This window comes from Ixodes scapularis, unplaced genomic scaffold (genome assembly GCF_016920785.2).
Source record: "Ixodes scapularis isolate PalLabHiFi unplaced genomic scaffold, ASM1692078v2 PGA_scaffold9__187_contigs__length_104089568, whole genome shotgun sequence".
NCBI classification, from domain to species: domain Eukaryota; kingdom Metazoa; phylum Arthropoda; class Arachnida; order Ixodida; family Ixodidae; genus Ixodes; species Ixodes scapularis.
Genome location: NW_024609884.1, coordinates 10,362,986 through 10,381,414, shown reverse-complemented (window position 1 = coordinate 10,381,414; position 18,429 = coordinate 10,362,986). Strand labels below are relative to the sequence as shown.

Below are 18,429 nucleotides of genomic sequence, written 5' to 3'. Positions count from 1 at the left end.
TCTGAGTTGCATGCAACGCGCGGTTACGCCGACGGCGACGGCGACGGCGACGGCGACGGCGACGGCGACGGCGACGGCGACGCCGCTCAGGCTGGAAACGGGCCCCTAAGAGCTGCGCTCTAAAAAACCAGACGCCGTTGGACCAGATTGCTTGGGTGGGAAGCATTTTGGGTTAAATTCACGGATACTACTGGCCATCAAATTTATTTGTATTGTTCCAAAATGAACGCCGGAAAACCGTCAAGTTGTACGGACCACCTGCGAACTACGTTCAGTGCGTCTTCAAGTTCAAACGGTTGCCTGATCGTTCGAACCGTCGTCTGCTCTTTCAAACGTTTCTGCTTGTCGTCTGCTCTTTTAGAGGACACCGGCCCGTAGACCAAACGTGGGCCCGGTACTTGCGATAAGAATCAAGTGCAGGCCTCAAAAGACTTAAGTTTGAAGGTTGGTAAGCAGGCTCGACGTAAACAGTAGATACAAGAAGATGCTGATCATTGTTACCACTGGCCATCACCGACTTGTTATGCCTGATTCACTTGGTTGGATTCTGCTTGCGATTTTCAGTATCGACGTCGACCATCTCAGCTACGGTTCACGCTTTTGCAGTCCGAGCGACGTCGCTACTGAAAATTGCGAGCGAAATCTCATCATGTGAATCAGGCTTTAGCGTACATTCTGCGGCGTCTACGCGGAATGAATCGCCGCATATCAGATTATTCACGCGCAGTTTTGCGGTGTAACGAGCCTCGTTAATTTCGCTGACGCTGCTCAAGTAGTCAGACATCGCCTGGAAGACGTAGAGTCAACAATTCTAACGCGAAAAAGAGCGCGGGGACTCACACCGGCGCCGACAACATCGCATTTCAATGGTTTGTTTATGGGCGACGGCGAGCTTTTTGCCCACACCCCCATCGCGCATGCGCGGCGCCGGTGGCGTCCGCTAGGGGCGCTCCGGTTTGTTTGTAAACATGAGTTGGTGTATAGGTTAAATTTATGCTTAAAAACATCGGTTGTTAGCAGTCGTTTTTTATAATGTTAGTTGTAATTCATGCAAATAGTTGATAATAAAGTGCCTCTCCTGCGTGCAATTTTTTGTGTTCACAAAATTTTATACGAGTTCATATTCAATTTTCTTAAAAATTACTCCATCCACAAAAAATTGGAAACCAGGGAGAAATTCTGAATGCTATCATTTTTTACAAATATTTATTGATCGAAGTGTAGCAGTAAGAAAATCAGTCTCCAGTTTACTTCTGACAACATAACATGAAATCAAAATATAATATGTTTGACAAATATTCATGACATGCTGCCAGAACCTGTCACATTACCATGTCAACCTATGAAAAATATTGATTTGAAAATATGACGACATGCACAAGAACTCACACACATAAAGAAGCAGAACCCATAAAAAACCAGTCCGAGCGAGACATAAGACTTCCTAAAATATGGGCTAATGCAGTATCCTGGTGTAGATCACACAAAATCTGGAGAACCAGGAGAAAAAAGGAGACATTTGACTTTACTTTAGATGCATCATGTGAACAGATCTATTTACGGCGCCCCTCTATCGCGATTTGGTCAGTTTCGGTTTCAGTATTGCAACTTTTACTGGTTTCGGTTTCATATTTTAAGGATCGCGTCTTCGACGCCCCATCGGTAGCGACACCAGTTCTTTGTATTTTTTTTTTTTTCCGGCATGGTTTCGCCAGCCGAGTGCAGCTGTAGCCTCCACCATGGTAAGGAAAAACTAGCGCCACGAGGCGCTAGTGGCAGGAAGGCGAACATACGTCTGGTCGGAGATTAAAATTGGACTCGAAAGACTACCAGATGGCGCCACCACTGCCGTTGGCGTCCGCCGTGCGCCTTCCTCCTCCTCTCCCCCCCCCCCCCCTCCCCCGGTTTCTTTTTTTTTTTTTTTCTGGTTTGTTTGCTAAACTGGTGCCGCGCCGGCCGCTGTGAGCGGCCAGCACGGCACCGGTCTAGCAGACGAGCCGCGCGCGATACACTTCACAACAACTGCGCTTCACGTGATAATACCAGTGCAATCAAACAGAAACAGCACGTTCATTGAAATGTATTTTTTTATTGAAGCCCATTCAAATGAGTTGCGGTATTTCAAACCCGTATCTACAAACTCCGTTGGCAGTCCACCGCCCTCAAAGGGGAACCAAGAACTGTAGTAGGCACTAAACACAGTAAAGTTGTCAAATATGTAAAACGAAATTAATTACTTCAACGTACAAACTAAGAGAAAAGCACTTATCATCGAATTATCTAAATGGCTCTATAAACAACTCCCACAAACTAAACTTCTGAATACCCAAACAAACAAATCAACCCCGAAATAAAGGAAAAGGCTTGCAGGTGAGCTGCATAAGCATAAACGATAAACCATAAACAAACTCGCTAATAGGCAATGCAATTAAGAAAGAAAGAAAACAACTACTGTTTTGGAGGGACATCTCTGACTGTAGGTGCTTTATCGGTACTCTATCCTAACATATAAACACAAAGCTGTCAAATTAACTGAAGATTGCTCTGACAGCAACTCACCCAGAGGAGCAAGTCCTTGCAGCAACGGATTCGTAACAAGAACGGTGGGGCACGCGTTTTTCCACAAACGAATCTTCCTACAACTTGCAAACATGGTAGCGCCGAAGCGCTCGCTGCACAAACAACGCTGGCGCAGCTTGCTCGTCGGCAAGCCGGGCAGGCTTCCAAAGTCCTGGCGATTTGCATACGCAATCCATTTCGATGCTCTGATGGAAAAATCGAGTTTCGAACGCTGACAAAAAAAAAATTGATATAGAGGTTCACCTGTCGTCTGTTGGAAAGAATGAGCACTCCGAGTTACTTCGCCGCGCTGTAGACTCCGTAACACGCCGTCATGAGGCACGCAAAACACTCGGCAGAATCTCTGTCAAATTAGAGACGTACATCTCTAATTATTATAAGCGCGCAGCAGCGTCGCACCTTACTTGCCGTAAAATCCGCACTTTCGATTTTAGCACGCGCGGAACGGTTTGAAAGCTTGGAGTGACGAGCGAGCGCAAACAAAACAAAAAAGACAAAAACGGTCGTTTCCCTTCGCTCTTACTGATTGGTCGGAAGAGCCCAGAGTGCTTCGCTTTCGGTAGCGAAGATCATATACACGTCGCCTGCGCTGAAAATCATAGCGGCGAATATGAGCATAACAGTTTGGTCGGAGTCGGCTGGGTAGACCTACGAATCTGCTCTTTGGATGGACGTACGAGAGAGAAGCCAGCGACGCGGCGCCCCTATCGGCCCACCCGGGAACTCCGGAGCTGCATTCGGCTGGTTTCGCCATTTTTGCGACCGTTAGGTTGTTTTTCCGTTTCGCGGTATGGAAATGCCTTTAGAAATGGAAATGTGCTAATTTAATCAAGTTTATCTATCTGTGAAGTTTTCTCTTGTGATGATTATGTTCAAGAAGAGCGCGGAAGGCCGACGACGCAACAGAACGAGCAACTCAACGCAGTTGGTAAGTGTACTTCTTTGTTTGCATTGTACGCGTTGAACGAGAAGTGAACATTATGGAGTTTTAGAATAATCTCGTGGCTGCTGTGCATGCGCAGACCCAAAACAAGCTTCGGACTCTAGCTTTGGGGCCCATTATTTTTCGATAATAGCGTGGTTACCTTAAAAGGCGGCGTACCGCAAAAGGCGGCGCCCACGACATCTCCGTTGATTGCGTCTTCGACGCCGTCGCCCGCTCGGGAACTGCGTGAGTCGCGCTCGGCGACCGCGGTCGGTATGGTCGACGCGTATTGAAAACGTCACAAATCGCTGGATTCACATCTCAAAGCTATCGAGGCGCGTGTACTTACGATCGCGGCAGACATGTAAGCATGCCTGGGTGGTGGATCGTCTGGGCTTCGTAAGTACAACAGAGCAGCTTGGCAGCGACAAAAACAAAACATGCGGCATTGAGTGTAAAAAAACTACAAAAATGTTACTCTGGACAAAAAGCTTGTTTAATTTTCAAGATAAACCGTTCTAACTTTCAAATAAAAGCTGCCGCGACATATTGGTGGCGTTTTAAGCGCGAGATGCTTGCGTTTGGGGGGGTCCCCTTCAGAGAAACGCTATTCTAAAATTCTTCGCCGCAATCCTCGCTATTTTGCCGTCCGTAACGCGCGGTAAAGTAGCGCCCGATATTCTAAAACTCCCTATTTTCTCGTTAAGCTAGAATGTTTTTTTTTTTTCTTTTTTTAACTAGTTGGGTTTGCTTTATCTGTCCTAATGTTTGTATCTATGTGTAGCGTAATGAAAAGTTGCCACTCATTCTGTGTATGGTCCGAGAAAGTGTAGCTCATGTCAACAGAGCACGTATTGAATTCCTAATGCTACTTTCGGTCCGTTGCTTTAGGAAATGTCTTATTGGTCTAGCAGTGTACTGATGTCTTTCAACTATAAATTGACTACATTGACAATACTTCATTATATTTCCGAAGTCAGACTTCCTTGGAATTCGGTTCATGCAGAGACAATATTCCTTTTCAGTCAAAATGGTTGAAGAGGATATCCATCTTTTGTTTTGAAGTTATGGAAGTGGACTAAATTGTACTGTTAGGACAAACTTCGGTCCCCTGGCTTTCTAGAATTGAACTGGGTTTATATTTGTCGGTTAGAACTTTTGATAAAGCAGTTGTTCCTTTTTCCTCTTTTTTTTCTCTTTCATTTTGCAATTGTGATGTGATCAAGCCGAGGGCCGCAGTTATTCCCAAATGAAGCAGCAGCAGTGTGTTCCCAGCTTGCGTCACTTAGATTCATTTCAAGGCATGCCACGAAATTAATGCCCCTGTTCATACACCGTTGGAATTGGGACTGACTTCAAGATGCAGTTCGACACAGTGTTTAAGCGGTATGAAACGTCTGTTGAATGACCTATGCGGTTGTCACAGGTTCGTGGTTGGTCAACCCGAAACGCTTGTCTTCCTCTTCCCAATGGTTTGAAGCTCGGCCGGCATTATACTTTTTCATACTTAGCGTGCAACGCTGTCAAAGCTACTGGCGCGAGTGCGTGGCTTCATCTACGGTTTTGTTTGTGCGAGAAGGCGTGCAAATGATCAACAAGACCAAGCCCCACGCTCGCGCCAGTAGCTTTGACAGCGTTGCACCTTAAGTATGAAAAGGAGTATAGTCTCATCCGAGCTCAAGCCTTTGACGCTCAGGTAAACATGTGCGAGGATTGTAATTGACCCTGCCCCCAAACCACCTATAAACAGCCCAAAATGACAAAAAAGACAAAATTTGTGACAGCGGTGTTCGAGAGAAACTGCAGACGTTTAATTACCCTGCCTGAAACTTTGCAAACATTTCAGTGTGGTTGCACCTGTGTGGGCGAGGTAAATCCACTATGAAAAGACCCTGAAGTGACGCCTTCAGGATGCCGAAAATAATTATGGTAAGTTAGAAATTAACCCACTAGTATACTTCCTAAATATTTGGGCCGGGTGTCGATTAAAAAATTTTAACCCAGTTCATTTGTCACAAATTTTCAGGCATAATATCTTGAAAAGAATGGAACTGCAGATGTTCCAAACTGGCTGAGGTAAATCAGCCTTGCAGTGCACCAAGGTTTACACTGAACATACTTTTGTGTATTGTCCACGAGGTGTAGCTCTTGCATTGAAGTTTTATGTTGTAGTTTCTTCAATGTTTGAACTTTCAGCGCGCCAGCTGGGTAGTGTGTAAATGTTTTTTTTTTATAGCGCAAGCAATATCTTAATCCTGGTGGCAGAAAGTTTCGGCTAGCAGTTGACATGGTTGGACAACGGTGTGCATGCTTGCTTTCTCTGAAGCGGCCAATGAAGCGAAATAACAGCATGTGCGGATTGTTCATGCATTTAATTTTTTGTTTGTTGTTCGTTTCAGACTACATGTGCTCCCAGTACAAGGGGTGGCCCTCCAGGCACTGACGACCAGCATGTCATCTCTGCTGTGCTGTCGAGGGAAATTTAAAGGGTAAATATTGCAGCTGCAGTTTTTTCTATTCTATCCCTGCTACACTTCCTGCGAATTTCTGTGCATACTTGGTCTTTTTGTTTTCATAGTACTGTAAACTTTTGTTATAATCCGTTGCAACTATAGAATAGCACAAGCCCCTCCCACAATTCCCTTTGCTCGCCATGATTGGTGGTGTCCTCTCGGCTCTCCTCCTCTCTAGTGTTTGCTTATTAAAAAGAGTGAAGGGCTTTGTGGGAAGGCCTTCTGCTATTCTAGAGTGGCAACAGAGTATAATGACCTCAGTTAATTTAACCATTTCGAAGAGTCCTAGCAGGCACCCATGCATTTTTATGGGAAGGACTCTGCATCATATTTTGAACCGAGAAAATGACCCCACAAACGGGAAAGCACGGGCTTTCTGCTACAAAATTAACGGAACCAAACTTTGTTTTCAAGATCAGACCGGAAAAAGTCGACTCCTGTCTTAAACGGCGAGTAACAGAAATCCTGTGCTAGTCTCGCCACGTTGGGAAGCTAATGCTATGACCCCCATCTTGATTTCTTTAATGCTTGTTATGGCTGTTTTCACATCTGGTATTTTCACTGTTCTTTGGCCAAAAGTGAGTGGCAGGTCACCATAGGTTTCCAGGAGAAAGTGGTCGCATATGCAGAAATTTCTAGCAAGTTCGTAGCGCAGTGGCACTTCGTCGCAACCGAGGAAAAACTATGGTATTGTTGGTGCAAAACATTAAGCCTCACGACTAGCAGCAACTTAATCATGGATATACTGCACCGTACGGCGTTTATTTGAGCTCTACTCCACTCAAAATATTACAGGGGCACTTAGGTACCCCTTTGTGGATTGAATGCGAAAGCATTGCCATTCCTAACGACACTTCCTTTTTTTTTCCTCTATTGTTAGGAATGGCAATGCTTTCGCATTCCATCCACGTATGTATAACTAAGTGCCCCTCTAATATTTGTATTACGTTACATAATACGGCGTCACACATCATGGTACGTCATGTCGTCACGTGAAGTGTGATGTCATCGAACCGAGGACATATTTTTATGACCATCTTTCGGGCACATCAACGCCGATGCCGTCAAACATGATGAAAAAACAGCCTCAGATAAACAGGGACAAAAAACGGGTAAAGACATGCCATCTTTTGCTGTAATGGGACAAGCTTCTTTTTGAGGGGAGAGTAATGTCGCATTCCGAAGCAGCTGAGATAGCACAGCAGCTAGCATGCCCGGCTCTCACACAGCAGCACCGGGTTCAAATCTCAGCCGTGAAAGTACATTTTATTTTTTCTTTAATCCTCCGTTAACGTTTGGTACAACTCGGATTTTTCGCTCCATGGACATATAATGCTTTGGCATTAAAAAGGCACATCCAGTCAGGAATGTGCCTTTTCGTGTGGTAGGGTCGTACAGCCGCTCACCACTTTGAAAATCACTACTGAAGTACAAGGGGGCGCTAATGATCACCAAATCAGGTTCACGCCATTCATAGGTGAAGGATCCTTTTGCGTGCACTGAAGATTTGTGTGACATTTGCTTTCGTTGATTCATTGGCGCATCTCGCCGTTGATCGCAGTCCTGCACCTGGTTAGCTCTAACGGGCTGGATGGACAGCTCGGCAGACTCGTCGGCTGAATCCTCCGTGTGTAGTTTAGCGTTGCCCTTATACTGCTTCAAGTAGGGATGCATCTGAACAGTGCGCAAAACACATGCCTCTTGCCCACGCTTCTATATTCATTGCTGGTCGCGGCGAAATAGCCAAGTGATGTGCGGCCATGTTTGCCCTAAAAAGTTTGTGAGACATTTTGGATAATGTCGTAATATTTAGTTGTAAGTCACTCAAAAGGTGCGACAAATTTTGTTTTGTTAATACGGATTTCTTCTCGGGTATCGTAAGTTTGCTTTTTAAACTCGGCCTCTGATGTATCGATCCTCCCAATAATTGAAACTTAGTGTGGCGGATCCAGACCTTTGTTTGTTTTGGGGTGGCGGAAAATTTTTAACGATACTATTCTCCCATTCTTTCTTGTTCAAGGGGTTCCACTCAGGGGGGTCCACTCATGTCCAATTGCCTCCGAGAAGGGGGGGGAGGGAGGGGGGTCCCCCCCCCCCTGGATCCGCCACTGTTGTGAAACCTGCAGTTGATACTCACCCATTCGGAGCATGGCTTTATGATCCGCATAGAACCCTATTACCGTTTCCTTCCTGTCCAGTGTGATTAAAAATACTTGTTCAAGATAGTAAACAAACAAAAAAATTAAATAAAAATACACAGGGACAACAAGTAGACATAAAACACTGGCGCCAGTGTTTACCACCACTTATTGTCCACGTGTTTTTTGCGGCGCTTGTCTACGATCATGGATCAGTTGGCCCAAATTGCCATGTTAATTCTGCGAGATGCCTATAAGTCTTAGCTTCTCTATGTTCAAATTTGGTAAACTTCATAAGCGATAACATCTGCTCGCTTATCTTTGGTAGACCTTTTCAAAAGCCGAAATAAAAGAGTGCAATGCAGCAGCAAAAACAGTGAGCGATTGATTCTCGCAGACTCGGGGGCAAAATATACTTTTGCATTATGGTGCCCCTGACAATGTTATTAGTGCCACTCATTAAACTATCAAGGTAGTGTGTAAATTAAGTGCCTGGGTGAGCAAAAATGTAGGAATTGTGATTGTGACCTGCATTTAGGGCTGGTTCACACATACAGTGCAGCGCTAACTCAGTCCTGTTAAGGCAACGAGTCACTGCTACTTCCATGGCTTGTATCGTGTGTTCTGAGGGTCCTCCTTTCCTAAAGGACTGATGTCCCGGTTTGTAATACTGATTCAGCGCTGAGGTAGTGCTGCGCTGTGAACAGGATGCCTTGCGCGGACATTGAAGTTTAGATAAGCAGATCAACGTGTAACTGTGCATCTTTTTTCTTTATAGGTTACCAGTACAAGGTCTCCCATGGACATGAAGGCAGTACAAGGTCTCCCATGGACACAATGGCAGTACAAGGTCCCCCATGGACACGAAAGCAGTGTACCGTATACTCGAATTTTGCATTTTTAATAAACCAGTTATTACTCCTTCACACGGTTTTATGCAGGCATTTTTCGAACACTGCATGCGTATATAGGCATACATAAAAGTGACACTTGCACTCACTTTCCCCTTCCCTCAAAACAACCGTTAGATCCGGACCACATGTTATGCAACCTATTGCCGTCTTTCCCCTTAGAGCCGTCTATCTAGAAACCCACGCTAGGAGTATAATTTCTAATACATTTCATTTGAAAGTCTAGATACACTGCTTTGAGTCTCTGTTGAAAATCAAATGTTAATTTCTACTGCGTTGCAATTCAGGTTTTGATGGGCCATCTCATTTGGTATATTCGGACTCGTCGGAATATACCTAACGAGATGGCACGTCAAAACCTCAAGTACAACGTGGTAGAAAAAAACATTTGATTTTCAACAGAGACTCAAAGCAGTGTATCTAGACTTTCAAATGAGATCTATTAGAAATTCTTATGAGGTGGCACGGCAAAACCGTAATTGAAACGCGGTGGCCAATAGTTTTCGTAAACTCCTTAGGGACTCGTTACAAAAAATCAATTGTTTTTCAACACAGACTCGAAACGGTGTCAATAGACTTTCAAATTATATTCATATGAAATACATTGGAAACTTTATGCGGTAGCTTTGTCGAAACATCAATTGGAACGCGGTGGCCAATAGTTTTCGTAAACTCCTTACGGACTCGTTACAAAACTCGTTTGCATTTCTATTGAGACTCGAAAAGATGTAATGAGTAGACTCCATAAACTGTCAAATGAAATTCATTAAAATTTTTTGTAAGGGCACATGGCCTAAGATTGGATCAATTTTGGTTTTCAGTTGTTAAGCTTTTATACCCATGTCTTACATGCTTGAAATAAGGAAGAATTCTTCTATCAAAGTGTGCTATAAAAAAAATTTGAATTTTGGGTACATTTTTTCGAAAACTGGCTGGCGCTTAAAGGGTTAAGCAAAAAAAGGAAAAATTAACAGATGAATATCTCAAAGCCTGTTGCTTTTTCGGGAACCGTGTCAATTGGGTTGGCTTTTATTAATGGCCACCTTTAAAACTACAATAGACCCTTTCCGGAATTCAGTCTGGCCACTTTGATCACTATCATCATCATCTGAAAACGCCATATGTGCTACACTAATGGCGGACTTCTGTTTACTGATGAAGGAAGTTGAAGATGCTCCTGAGCATCTTCATCTTCAGACCCTCAGGGCTAGGGTGACCAGACGTCCCGTTTTGGCCGGGACAGTCCCGTTTTTCAGGTCCATTTCTGCCGTCCCGTCTTTTTATCCCAATATAGAATCATGTCCCGTTTTCGCAGAAGTACATAGTTTCAAAATTGGCACCAAGCGAGTAGAAGCAAACTGCAACTATGCCTATTCGTTGCAAGTATATTTTACAAAACTAACCGTAGGTACTTTACAATATTTACCCAGAGAGTAAAATTTAGGACTGTTCTTGCCCACAAACACTTTTTCTTTCGCGAGGACGGTAGAAATATTTTTTTTTTAGTTACTGGATATAGCACGGATGTAGAATCATGTAGGAATAGCACGCATGTAGAATTTAATTACATTTTTTCTCAAACTTTAGTACCCCCCCCCCCCCCCCCCCCCCCCCTTTACCGCTGGGATGTCTCGTTTTCTACCTTGAGGAATATGGTCACCCTACTCAGGGCCTGAGGACATTGCAGAGGGGAGTGTGTTACAAGGAGACATCAAAAGCAAACAAACAACAATCAAAAGCAAACAAACGACAATCTTAAGAATGAAAAAAATACATAATAATGAAATGCTAAAAGTTAACACTGTTAAGGCATCGTTTAGAAGCGATGGAATCGGATATGGATGCCACAGATGCTGGAAGGTGATTCCATAAGACCGTCGTCTGAGGTTCAGTCAAGGGCTAGACCGCCATGCTTCCAATTAGTAAATAGATATGCTTAAGGAGATGAGTGAAGCGTGTTTCCTGCAATCCTCTGAGACAAAACTTGGTACTTGATCTCCAAACAGGAAAGCTCCACATGCTTCATTTGTAAAAGCCCATTATGTTTATAACTATGGTTTAGCCGTGCAGTACGATGCTTGGGGCCACTGCTTGCTCACTTGAAGTTCGAGAAAGGGCGGCACCGGAAGCACTACCAGTTGCCCTCAGGCTTATGATGTGGCTTGCAAGTAGCTCTTTTGTATTACTTCATGAAGTGAGTTGCGTTCAATGTGACTCGTTCTTCCTTTATCATGTGCCTTGTATGTGATTTGGCAATACCCCCCCAGGTGAAAAAAAGTAAATGTGTTTAGTAAACATGATAAGCTGAGAATCATGATAAGAATATCCAATACTTTATATGATTTTCGTACAATTTAGAATTTCTGATATGTGTATTGGACACATGCCTATAAAATTTTTACTAGGGCCTATGCTTCATTTCAGCTTTCGTCCGAGTGCGGCAGACGCTACCGGCCAATCCAGCATCGGCAGAGTGTCATGTGAGCTTGAACTCCACATAACCAAAACGTTGCATGATACTCTCCCGGCACTGGATTGGCTGGGGTGGCCCAGCATCCACTGGGCCACCCCAGGGGGCGCCCATTTTACGGCAAGCACCCTCTACCAGGGGTGTTTGGCGAGCACCCATTATAAAGGGTGTTTGCCTGAACACCCTAAGGGTGTTAGCCCTGGGACAAACTGATGTACACCCTTAAGGGTGTAAAAACTTTTAGTGTGCGCTCCGTCTAGCGAGGCCCCCAGCAGAGACGACGGGCCGCGCTTCTGCCGTCATACTTCTCCGGCCAAGCGCACGCAGGCGCACTGGGGACCCCTTCGGGCCGGGGTGGCTGACCCCAGAATCGGCAGCCAGTACGGAAGCATCGCTGCCTGCCGCCGCCGCCGCCGTCCCAGCAGCGTCAGCGGCCCCGGGAGGGGGGGAACTGTATCGCTTGGCGAGCAAAACTGCAACCCAAGCCATAGCACCGAGCAGCCCACTGCGCTCGCAAAATGCCAGCTATAGGAAAAGTTCACGCTCTCCAAATCGAGTCCCTATCATTTCAGCGACGACGTCTCATCGAATGTCGGCCCGGCGCGGCGAATGCCAGTGATTTCAGCCAACGGGCTTTTAAGCGATCGTGCTGGTTTTCGTCGTCGGTTAACCCGAACCCGTTCGAGAGTCGAAACTCTATTCCTGCGAGGAGGTAGGTGGTCGTACGCTCGTAAAAACCATTCGTATTTTTTTTTACCTTGTTTGGTTGTATTAATTGTATACGGTATGAACTGATAACCCCTCCGTGCCCCCAAGAAATGAGCCCCTTTAAATCAGCTACAAGTGATCCTCGTGTGACCAGTTCAGAGCATGGTACAGTTGTCAAGTGAATATGGACACATCCGTCCGCCCCCCCCCCCCCCCCCCAAAAAAAAAAAAAAAGAAAAAAATAAGAAAAAAAATCGTCCATAATGCGGGTTGTCCGTAACGACGGCAAACACATGCGTGTTTTTACCCCGTTACTCCCCGAAAATGGTGTATATACAGCGGGGTGTCCATATTAACAGGGTCCATATTCATGAGGCATGACTGTACTGTCGGCATCGATGACCATAACCTTCCGACCATTTTTGTTTTCTTCCACTAAACGCAAAATTAAAGGTTGTCAATTTCTCTGTCGAAAGAGCACAAAGAAAAGAAGAAAAAACGAGAAAGAGCGCGAGAGTCGACCAAGAATGTATTAACGACCCCGTTGGTCGCCTTCTACAGTTACAAGATAGATAAGCAACGAGGGATTGCGCGACTACCTTGCGACATTTGGAAGACTGGACGACACAAAACGCACCCTATATCACCCTATCAGTTGTCTCTACGACGGCGGAATTTCACTTTAAATGCCAGCGTTTAAAAGAAATCGATACGTATCTTTCTCGCACGGACTTTTTTTTTTTTTTTTTTTTTTTTTTTTACGTTTAAGAGAGGCGCGTGATGGCTCGTCTTGAAAGGCCTGTGCAAGCTCGTCGTCAGCCTTATCAAGGTTGGGGGGGGGGGGGGGGGGGCGCAAAACAAGCAGGCCGAGAAACAAAGCAAGCCCAGGCAGGAGAAAGCTCGTGACTACCGAGACGAAGTGGACGCCGAGGGAGGAAGGGCTTCGCGCAGCACAACTCGAGCCGGAAGGCCGCCGGAACAAAAGGGAAGGGGAAAGGCACGACAACAACACAAAGGACCCGGCGGAGAGGCGTGCGTCGCACGACCGGGCGGTCGTCCGAAAGCCAGAGGGGCGATCAACGCCAACTGGCGCAGCGCACGGGCCCCGCCGCCGTGGAAACAAGTCCAATGCTACGCCCGCCGCGAACGCGCGCGCAGGTCGTGGCATTGAACTTCTTTCGGCCGTGCGGGATCGATGGGTGCGTGCGAGGCCCCCGTTCACCTGGCATGGGCGCAGCTGGCGCGCCGTCGCCTCCCGACGACGACGCGAGAACAGCCGGCGAGGCGCAGGTGGCTCCTCCGTCGCCCGACGGCTCGCCGGCATCCACCAGCAGCAAGTTCATCGCCGGGCCGCCGCACCCCGCGAGCTTCCCAGTCGACCGAAACGTCGTGGCTGCCACCGGAACGGCACGCTCCTCGCGGGAACAGACGCTGACATCACCGCCGCTGGTGACCCATTTTCCGCCTGAACAGCGGCCGGGACTTGGGGCGACCAGCGGTCCAGCAGATCCCTTCGGCTCCGACGTGACGACGACGAGCGGCGCTTGGACCGAGGCTGCCTTCCGACGGGGCTCCAGCCACTGGCCCTCTTCAGCGACATTGTCCCTCCGCTACCTCGGCCCTCGGCGACGCCAGCGGAGGATGTCGGACGGCGGTACCCTTTCCCGGCGCCGCCCCGTACATGGCAGCGAGCACTGGACAACTACTCGGCCTTCCGGGGGTGGATCTTTGAGGGCAGTCAGTCCACGGGGACTCTTCGGTGACCACGACAATTTTCCAGAGCACTATTCGAACGATACTCGAACGGAGAGACGACGTTTCTGCGGGGTGAGTCAGAAGAACGGAACGCCTCTTGAGGGAAGATGCCGCTCGCCAGGCTGCATACGCACCCCGTCTGACTGACGGTTCTTCGCGGGCAAACTCTAGCACTCGCCAAGCGCTCCGCGCTTCACGTTCACGGCCCGTCACAGAAACCCAAGTACGACCACGAGGCACCAAAGCACAATCTCGACCACCCGACCGGCGTCTCTAGGACCGGGGAGCCGGACTCGCTCACAACCCCCCGCTCCTGTTTCTGCCCGGACGGCGACTCCGAGCCACCTCCCCTTCGCGAGCCTATTGGGACAGTCCCGTCGCTTGGCTCCCCCGCGGCATCTGCGCCCGGGGTTCGGACGGCCGCCGGCGTCTCGCCAAAAATAAACGGCAGCGAAGCCCCCACCCCTCCCTCGTGCTCTGCATCTCGAGAGGTTCGCCAGGCGGCAGCCGGGGGGGAACGAAAGGGACCGAGGGCCACACGCGGAAACGAGTCTAGGACGAACTAGTGCAAAGTACGCCGCGAAACCGAAAATAACGACGACAGCGTAAACCGCTGTCTTCCAGGGAGCGCTGCGAGGTCTGCAACAGTGCTACCTGGTTCTCGCGACGCGCCAACCGCGAACTGAGTGAGCACGAACCAACTCAATGGTTAAAAACGTAATGCCACGAGGCGCCAGGTCCCATAATGCATGCCGCATGAGCACAGCAGCGCGCTTGCATCTAAGCTACAGTAGGCTCCTTACGGTAGGGCAGGCACGTAGCCAGGATTTTGTTTCGGAAAGGGGGGGGGGGGGGGGGGGGGGGGGGGCGGGGGTGACCGGCCCGTGACAGAATGCTGTATGAGGTGGAGGGGGAGAGGAGGGTCCCAGCAAAATGGGAGATTTCGGGGGGGGGGGGGGGGGGGGGCCCCTCCTGGTTACGTGCCTGCGGTAGGCTGCTCCTTGTATTCCTGCCAATGCAGCGATTGGACACGGCCCTGAATGCCCACCGAGGCATCAAAGGTAACCCAGCCCAAATCGAGTGTCCACGCAGTGCTCGTGCCCACAGTCCATGAGGCGCATGCAACCGACTGTCCCCCACAGCGATACCCACGACTGTCAGCCAACTTTGCGAAGGAGAGACTGAAAGAGACATTATTCCATCGATGTATTAGGGTTTATTGACGCAAGGGCAGCTTATGCCCGCCACCAAAAGAAACTCTGCTGTTATCTTCGAAAGTACACCCTGACAAAGAGGTTTCCCGCCAAGTAGCGTTGCGTATGAGTAGACTTGTGCCGCGCTTGCGTTAGTATACTCGCTAACCTGCGCACATCTAAAGCCAGTATCGTTTCACGGCCTCTTTAAGATTCAGCATGTCGAACCACCAAAAAAACCCACGCCAAACGAGCGTGGCGGCTCCGCCCACACGCTTTAGTTGTGCTCCACACTCCCGACGACGGCAGAGCGCCGAAAATTCCCCGTGGCACGAAGCAGACGTCCGCCCACCATCGCACGACGAAACGCACGGTCGACTCGGTTAACATTCCGATCGGGCACTCGCGTCTCCCAAAACCATTCCTTTTTTTTTTTTCGCGCTTATCCGCTCCATCGCAAGACGCCGCCACCCGCCCCCACGCGCGGGACGGCAGGACCGGTGCGAAGGCAACGCGACGACGACGAGCGCTGCCGTGGGGAGGCGGACGGACGGCGACTCGCAAGCCGACGTCCACCGCGACGGGGACGCAGAAGTCGGCCCTGCGTGGGTCGTCGTCTCGATCCGCTCGGATTGCGGGCTTCGGCGCGCGCGCGTCGTGGGCGCAGCTGGCGCACCAGCAGAGGGGCGCACCAGTCCGGCGACACTGCCGGGGCAAAAGGTGCGCAAGGCCGGGGACGGAGGCACGCGAGGCTCCGTGTCGCCCACCGGGGAGATAAGAGCGCGATCGGTGGCGGCGACGCAAGATTGTTTGCTGCCCATACCACTCGGGAGCGACCCATCCCGTGGCTATCTTCTTTCTCGACTGCGAACCCCCCTGCCCCCCTGTAGAGCTCCTTGCAGGGGTAAAAGAAAAGATGAAAATTGCACTGGGAGCAACTGCTCCGACAGCTGTGACCCGACACGCACACCACGGAGGAAAGACAACAACAACAAAAGGTAAACAGAAAAACAAGTTTTGAGGCTCCGTTTCGCAGCAACACAGAACGATGGCTCCATCCAGAGCCAAGCACTGCATTCCAATTACGTTTTCCCGTCACCAATTATTTTAGAGATGACTCTGCAGTAGCACATTCCAACAGATGACTCGAGCGCGTCCATTTTTTATTGCGTTATTAATGCGCTAGCATTAGTACCCACACTACAGGGAAAGGCTGAAGGCGTTCGTCTCTGGACAAAACAGTGGAAAGGTAAGCGCGCTGCGCAGAGAGGAGGAGCGTAATGAAGGACAAAGGCGAGAGGGAGGTGACGTCACGAGGCGGAAGCCAATGCGGATGCTGGGGCGAGTCTGAACTTGCAGGTGTGTGGAGCGCCTATGCCTTGATTTGTGCTACGAAATGGAGTGTGAACTAAGTGCTAGCGATGGTCCAAGTAGGCGGCAAAAAATTAAAGGAAGATCCATCGGTGGACCACTAGGGAATGCGTTAGCATGACCCTTGGGAAACGCCACACACGTCCCCTTTTGGGAAACGCTAACCCTGACCCCGTAACGAAGCCAAAAAGAGGCAGCAAAACAATAGAGGAAGCAAAAGAGAAAGCCAAAACAGAAGAGTGAAGGGGTCAGCGTTAGCGTTTCCCAAAAGGGGGACGTGTGTGGCGTCTCCCAAAGGTCATGCTAACGGATTCCCTAAGGATTACGAAGAGTTCGTTTGATCACACAAATGTGCGCTGAAGAACTGTGCTGCCAGAAATCCTTGAAACGTGCACTGGCCTGCACTTCGACCTTGATACACTTCACCTCGTCGTCGTCGTCGTACGTGATTCGGCTTCAGTGTCTTCACCTTCCCAAATTTAATTTTCTTTAGAGGCCATATACCTTTTCTGGAATTGTGAAATGATGCATCTTAAATTCAATTTTCTTTAGAAGCAATAGACCCCTTCCGGAATCGTGAAATAATGTATAGATTATGCGCAGTCACATTAGTTGGTCTCGTCGCTTTCGGTTTGAAGCCCGTGTTTGCTTCCGAGTTCGCGCCGAGCACTGACGCAGCGCTCGTGTGGAATCCGTTTCAATGCGAGTACAGTCCGAATTCAGAACGAAACGCTCGTGTCCAATACGTGCTCACAGCGCATGACCAACTAATGGCGGCCTCACATAATCTATGCATCATTTCTAAATTTCGAAAAGGGTCTATTGGGTCGGTTTTGATGTCTTATTCCAACACTACAATTTTACGCGAACTTACCGGCTAGCAGGCGCACAAGCGTAAGGGTCGTTACCTATCTGCCTAGCCTCGCACGTCGTCACCTATACATCATACTTGTTGCGCAAATAAATTACAATTACACAATCGCGATTATTCGCGCAAACGCAAGGCGACAGTCCCGGAACACGCCCGCGCAAAATACAATACGCCTTTTTTTTTTTTTTTTTTTTTTTTACAACGCTTGGCCGGCAGTTGGATTCTCACTGCACGAACTGCACGGCGCACAAAGGGACTGGTACAGTGGCCCACGACTGGGAACAAACGAGCGGAGCATAGGTAGAAGGCAATTAGCAAAGCGAGCGCGCTCCTTGGCCTTGAGGGGGGAAAAACCTTGGAGGGGAGACCGCTCTTCTGCTCGGGGCAAGCCCGCTCGGCGACACGATGACTGACGACCCTGCCCCGGAACGTGCCAAGATGTTCCCCATTCCAAACAAAGACAAAGAAGAAAGAGCGCACACCCAACAGCTAACGCGTGTTTCGAGGAATTTCGAGCTGGCCGCACGGAATCGGCGGTGTCTGCGCAACAAGCGAGACGTTGGAGCACGCGGCGTCACCAAGACGGCCGCTCTCCTCCGAGCTTCAGCGTGACGGCCGCCCGGGACGGGTCCGGCCCCTCCAGCCTCGTCTTCTAGGCTGCCCAGACGTCGACGTCGTCGACGTCAGCTGTGCGCAACGATTGTCACGAGCAGTCCACGGTCTCCACCCACCCGTTGCACGAAGCGGGCGAAGAGTCGGAGGACCCATTGGGCAAATGATCGAGCGAAAGAAGACCAACCTTTGGAGACGAAGTTCAATCCATGGCCGCCCTTCGCGGTTCTACAGTTTTCACCTTCGCCGTGTCTTCCCAACGGCGCGGGCTCCGTAAAACAGTGTGAATTACGGCTCGCTGAGCAGAGAGCCATTCAACGGGGCCAACTATCGCGGTGCCAGTGACCCAGCGTTCGGCCGTAATAAACACGCGCACATTTCT

The 18,429-nt window shown here is 48.9% G+C and overlaps 1 protein-coding gene and 1 long non-coding RNA gene across 2 annotated transcripts in view; one reads left to right on the top strand and one right to left on the bottom strand.

Annotated features, from left to right (window-relative positions):
- LOC8031931 (Wilms tumor protein 1-interacting protein) overlaps nt 1-18,429 on the bottom strand; it is a 111,932-nt gene that overhangs the window by 68,975 nt on the left and 24,528 nt on the right. The window lies entirely within an intron of this gene.
- On the top strand, nt 3,328-5,994 carry LOC120847443. The gene is made up of 3 exons (XR_005717377.2): nt 3,328-3,508; nt 5,352-5,434; nt 5,905-5,994. It is a non-coding gene; the product is annotated as an uncharacterized LOC120847443 (long non-coding RNA).